This window comes from Arachis ipaensis, chromosome B08 (assembly GCF_000816755.2).
Source record: "Arachis ipaensis cultivar K30076 chromosome B08, Araip1.1, whole genome shotgun sequence".
NCBI classification, from domain to species: Eukaryota; Viridiplantae; Streptophyta; class Magnoliopsida; order Fabales; family Fabaceae; genus Arachis; species Arachis ipaensis.
The window spans coordinates 13,838,899-13,845,867 of NC_029792.2; the positions used below are offsets into that span (position 1 = coordinate 13,838,899).

At 35.3% G+C, this 6,969-nt stretch overlaps 1 pseudogene; it reads left to right on the forward strand.

The window, feature by feature from the left end:
- LOC107610563 lies at window positions 210-1,653 on the forward strand (annotated as a pseudogene).

Genomic DNA, 6,969 nt, shown 5'->3' on the forward strand with positions numbered 1-6,969 from the left:
TATATACATCAAAAACTTCCATTTTCAAATAAAACTCACCTCTTTTTTCCAGATTAAAATTATTTAGCCTCTTTTTTTTTCATCGCCATGCTATGGCCTCTTCTCTCGTTCCTATGGCCAACTACAACCACCACAATAAAGGACTTGCACTTTATTCGAAGTCATCAAAATAAATATGACTTTATCTAATGACCAAATGATCAAAACAAATGAACAGCAAGCTCATGACTGAAGCTTCTTCTCTGCACTTAGCAATGTATCCATGGCTTGCCATGGGGCACCTCACCCCATTTCTTCATCTCTCCAACAAGCTTGCAAATAGAGACCACAGAATCTCTTTCTTCATTCCCAAAAGAACAATCTCAAAGCTTCAACACCTAAACCTCCACCCACACCTCATCACCTTCATCCCTATCACTGTTCCTCACGTCCATGGCCTTCCATATGAAGCTGAAACTACTGCAGATGTTTCCCCCTCCTCAATCACACACTTAGCCACCGCCATTGACCTCACACACAATGACATAGAGCTTCTCCTCAAGGATCTAAAACCACAAATCGTTATCTTTGATTTCCAACACTGGCTTCCAAACATTGCAAGAAACCATGGCATCAAGTGTATCCAATACGCCATAGTTAACCCAGCTACTGTAGCTTACTTTGCATCCCCAGCAAGATTGCACCAAGGAAGAAACATAACCGAATTAGATCTCAAGAAACCGCCATCTCCAGATTTCCCTGATGCTTCTTCAATCGATCTTCGTGCCCACGAGCTTCGAAACATGGTTGCAGTAAGCAAACGGGAATTCGGAAGCGGTGTTCTCTTCTTTGATAGGCTCGGCACCGGTGCGGATTTATCAGATGCAGTTGCATTCAAAATTTGCAGAGAAATTGAAGGTCCTTACGTGGATTATCTTGAATCCCAATACAAAAAACTCGTTATTCTAGCGGGTCCTCTTTTACCTGAACAACCAAACACTGCCTTGGATGAAAAATGGGAATCATGGCTTAGTAATTTCAAATCCGGTTCAGTTATTTTCTGTGCACTGGGAACTGAAAGCCCTATGGAGAAAAAAAAATCCAAGAATTGTTACTTGGACTTGAACTAACAGGTTTTCTGTTTCTTGCGGCAATTAAAACCCCTGCGGGGTTTAATTCCATGGAAGAAGTGTTACCGGAAGGGTTCAAAGAGAGGAATAAAGAAAAAAGTGTTGTACACGGTGGATGGGTGCCCCAACAATTGTTATTGGGGCATCCTAATGTTGGGTGCTTCATAACACACTGTGGAGGAAGTTCTGTGACAGAGGCACTTGTGAATGAGTGCCAGATTGTGTTGTTGCCGGGGCCGTACAGCGACCATGTGATAAATGCAAGAATTCTGGGAAGGAAAATGAAGGTTAGGGTGGAAGTGGAAAAAGGCAAAGAAGATGGGTTGTTTAGCAAAGAGAGTGTGTGCAAGGCTGTTAAGATTGTAATGGATGATGGGAATGAAGTTGGAAGAGAAATCAGAGATAATCATACCAAAGTTAGGAACCTCTTGTTAGCTCCCAATTTTGAGTCTTCTTGTCTTGATGATTTTATCCTCCGGCTTCAGGATATGCTTTAAGATTATGTATATGTGTGTTCATAAATGGAAACATTTTATTTTTACTTGGAAAAGTATGAGGAGCCAATACTCTAATTATACAATGCATATAATGGAGGGTTTAATTGTAATTAAAATTAAACTATGGATAACTAATTAATTATTTTATATTTAAAATTTGAATAAAATTAGGATTCTCCTCAATGACCTCAACACAAACAGCAGCCCTAATTCTAATTTCCTTTCTAAGGTGTTCTTCTTCTTCTTTCCTTTCAGCACCGGCACCCCCTCTTCCTCCATCATGTTGCCATCATCCACCGCACCAAGCTCCCCTCGCGTCGCCCTCCTCAATCGTGCCTCAGTGGGCGCGTCCTCCCTCATGTCTCTCTCCACCATGATACAACGACCCCGACCATAGTTAGCGCGAGCGTTGAAGCTCGCCACCGTTTGCTGCCCGATGGCCTCCCCCCTGCTCACCACCGGGCATATTGCGATTCTGCTCTCCGCGACTGATACTCACCAACACGATAATCTTCTCTCTGTAGTGCTATTTCAATTTGTATGTTTTTAGTGTCATTAATTTTTCAGATTTGAATAAAAGTTTGTTAGATATTTTGTGGGTTTTTTATCATTATTTTGATTAGTCATGGGAACTCAAGGACCAACTGATCACAACTCTCTTACTAATGGCTCTGTAAGTCTCTGTATCTATCTATCTTTTTGTATATTATTTTTATCATTATTGTATTTGCAACAAATAAGTTCTTGTTTTTGCCTAAACATGAATATGAATTCGACCATGAATAGAGAACAAAATTATTACTATTTAAACCGTTAAAATAAATCTTTTATTCACCATATTTTTTTTCTCAATTTTGTTGTGGCTTGTTGTCCTGTTGCTCATTTTTTGTTTTATCCCAGACACAATGATGTTGAAGTCTCTTTCTTTCTTCTTCCTTTATCTCTTTCCTTTCTAGAAAATCACAACAAATCATGAGAATTTTGTGGAATAATAAACGTCCTTCTTTATTGTTTTAGTCTAAAATATTTTATTTTTTCTATGTTTTGGGGTTTCTTTCTCATGAGGTAGGATGTTTAATTTACTCATTGAAATTTTTTTTCCATGGATGAAATTTATAGAAATTATTACTTTGTAACTTTCAGAAGACCAAAGCTTTTGGGATGATATTGAAGAAGAGCCAAGGTCTTTGGGTCCTCTTGGTTTCCAACAGGTATCGAATCAGGATTGTTTGCTTATTTTGTGGATGAATATTCATTGATGAAGTGATTAACTAATCATTAAAATACTTACTGCAAACTGGACAGGAATTGATGTTTTATATAAAAATATGGTCAGTTGAAATTTTTATGGCAATTCTTGTATAGTTGTATCACATAATGATAAAGTTCTTGCCTTCTGTTCTAAACCAGTGCTATCATCAGAAAAATATTTTTGACCACCATATTCTTTCATTGAACTAAACTACACTAGCCAATAACAACTATGGAATATATTGAAATTAACCAAATTCAATGGTTGAAAATTAGCTGCAATAGAATGAGAACGATTCATTATTATTGGATGTTCATTTTACCAGGTATGCAGATGCTTATTTTCATATTTAGGTAGATGTTTAGTTGATTGGATTGAATTTTAAGTAGATACAATTTATTCAATGTTAAATTCCTGATTGATGATAAGGTTTTTTGGTGACAAATTATTGAAGAATTTCAATCTTAGGTATGAACACATTCCTCTAACTCTGCTCATCAAATTTAAGGCTCTTAACAGAATGAATGTTATGAGTTGTTGCAGATTGTGTGGATGAAATTGATGCACAATAAGTCTTTGGATATGCCCTTTACAAAGATGGAAAAAATACCAATCTCTCTTATCCCTTGGAAAAGTTTAGTTCTGATATTTCCGATAAAAGCTTTCACAATGGCCATTTCATCCAAAGAATGCTAGCGAAGGCTTCTTCTCTTCCCAAGTACAATTTTCTCACCAAAGTTTAGGTCGGATGTTCATTTTACTAGGTAGGTCGATAGTTATTTGCATTCTAATTTGGATGTTTATTTGATTTGGATTGAATTTAATATAATTTTTCCTTATTAGAAGAATTTGTTAAAAAAATATTGTGAACATGGTGTCTATTATAAACTAAAATTTTACTAACACGCTTAATCCTGTTTAAGTTAGTCATTTTCTTGGTGGTTTATATTGCTGATATTTATGTCGTAGTATCATATGTCACTTAATTCCTTTGGTTGGTTTTTTGTTTGTGTTCGATTGCAGGTCATGGACGTGATGGACGTGACTGAGCTAGAAACTGATAAGACAGAACTTAGTCATATTGTAGAATTGGATTTAGTGTACCATTCACTGAGTTCAAGTATGCTTGGAGTTGTTGCAATTAGATATAAGTGATTAAGTTAGAACAGGGTTATGTGATATTTAGATTTGTAAAACAAATACTAGATTGTATTTTTCTTTAGCCATTTAAACTAAGTCGGATGTTCATTTTACTATAATTATAGATGGTTCTTTCCATTCTAAAATAGGTGGTTATTTTCGGTATATTATTTGTCCTTTACTTGATTTCCTGCATTTTGTTTGCACATGCCCTGCAAATTTTTTTATTATGTGGGTTGAATTAGATTTAGTTTAATGATCTCTAATATATGCAGCAATACCATAATAAAATTTAACATGTTCAAATTGGCAAGACCTTTTGAAGAACAATGAAAAGAATTGAAATTTTGCAATCCACACAGATTCTATGACTATCTAACTAATATTATATGAAATTGGAATCCATTAAAATATGGCCCTAGAAATGAGCAATCTATATCTAACATAAAATAAAAAATTAGTACAATTCTACAATGATTTCAAATCTACTAGTTTAATTTAATTCTGAATCAATGGTGAGGTCTAATATATATATGCTTTCACGGTATTTACACCTTACAAATATACTAGTTTATATCCGGTAACACATAAACTCAAGCAAAAAAGTTGAGCTTATTGGATATAATAACATCATTCACTTACTAACCAAACAGAGTCCCCATCTATCTAGCCATTGGTGAATTAATTAATATCATTTATGTCTTTTGAAATAATTGATCAATGTAATTGGCAACCACTTGCTTAACACCGTTGTAAAGCCTCCTAATTAACTTTTGAAGAGTCATATAGAGTGGGAATTGCATCCATGCAAATATAGCCACAGGAAGGAATCCAGCACAATAGAACAAAACAGAAGTCCATTTTGTGTTCTCCAACTGAATTGTCAGCAAAACGGTTGCGGTGAATGCCAGCATTGTGCACACCAATGAGAAGAACAACAGTGCAAATCCCAGATTGAGTTTTCTTGGGAGGGACTTGTAGAAATCCCATAGCTCGAATGGCGATGTTAGGATTGAAAGGAACATCACCACTGAGGCAAGTGAGCTCACAAGGGCTACAACATCTGTGACAATGAAGAAGAGGAAGACTCGTGAGCCAAAGAACACTGGTGTGCCGTTTTCACTCCCACCTGGGATTGTGTAGGCAGCAGCCAAGACAACTGCGGCAACAAGAACTGCTACTGTGGAGCTGTCTCCTTTATCCAGCACTTTGCCTCTTTGTGCATATCCTGATGCTCCATTTCCAAAACATCATTAGCTGTTAGGCCATTGATGAGCGGATAATTTATACGCTTTTTGACATTGTTTTTAGTATGTTTTTAGTAGGATCTAGTTACTTTTAGGGGTGTTTTCATTAGTTTTTATGTTAAATTCACATTTCTAGACTTTACTATGAGTTTGTGTGTTTTTTTGTGATTTCAGGTATTTTCTGGCTGAAATTGAGGGACTTGAGCAGAAATCAGATTCAGAGGTTGAAGAAGGACTGCTGATGCTGTTGGATTCTGACCTCCCTGCACTCAAAGTGGATTTTCTGGAGCTACAGAACTCAAAATGGCACGCTTCCAATTGCGTTGGATTTTTCAAAAATATTTCAAAATTTTCTCACCAATTTTCGAAAAAAAATTTACTAAAAATAATGTTTTCAAAAATAAATTATTCTGTGGCTTCAAAATTTTTATGAATGAATTCTAGTGTTTCATGAAGCATGTTGAAGCCTATCTGGCTGTAAAGCCATACCCAAACTGCTTTGGGATTGGCTAATCACCTCAGTGGAGTCATGCCCAATCCTTCTGGATAGGGTATGTCAGGCTTGTCATGTCTGAATTACACTCATATTTTTATTAAAGCTTGGCTGGCTATTAAGCCATGCCTGACCCTTTGATTGGAGCTTTAAGACTAACATGACAAGATTCCTGGAATTCATATTAAAGATTTTGAAATCCTTATCTTTGTTTTTCAAATAATTTTTGAAAAAAACAAAAAAAAATTTAGAAAATCATAAAAATCAAAAATATTTTTGTGTTTCTTATTTGAGTCTTGAGTCATATCATAAGTTTGGTGTCACTTGCATATTCATCTTGCATTTTTCAAAAATTCATGCATTCATAGTGTTCTTCATGATCTTCAAGTTGTTCTTGGTCAGTCTTCTTGTTTGATCTTGATGTTTTCTTGTTTTGTGTCTTTTCTTGTTTTACATGTGCATCTTTCGTTTATTAGAGTCTAAACATGAAAGATTTCTAAGTTTGGTGTCTTGCATGTTTTCTTTGCATATAAAATTTTTCAAAAATATGTTCTTGATGTTCATCATGATATTCACGGTGTTCTTGGTGTTCATCTTGACATTCATAGCATTCTTGCATACATTCATTGTTTTGATCTAAAAATTTCATGCATTGCATTATTTTACTTGTTTTTCTCTCTCATCATAAAAATTCAAAAAAAAATAAAAATAAAATATCTTTTCCTTTTTCTCTCATCAAATTCGAAAATTGGGTTGAATTTTTCAAAAATTTTTAAAATCAAGTTGTTTCTTATGAGTCAAATCAAATTTTCAATTTAAAAATCTTATCTTTTTCAAAATCTTTTTCAAAAATCAAATCTTTTTCAAAATTCTTAGTTATTTTCGAAAATTTCAAAAATATTTTTCAAAAATAAAAAATCTTTTTCTTATTTTTATACCAAATTTTCGAAAATAACAATACCAATTAAGCGCTGAACGCCCAGAGTTGTATGCAAAGGCATTTTTACATGCCTAATGGGTGCAGGGATGTAAATCTTTGAACACCTCAGGATCTGTGGACCCCACAGGATCCACTCAGGATCTGTGGACCCCACAGGATCCACTCAGGATCTGTGGACCCCACAGAATCCCCATCTACCTCCACTCACTTCTTCTCACCACTTTCTTTCACACAACCCCACAAACTCTCTTCCCCATCACCTCGTCACCACTCACATCCATCCACTCTTTC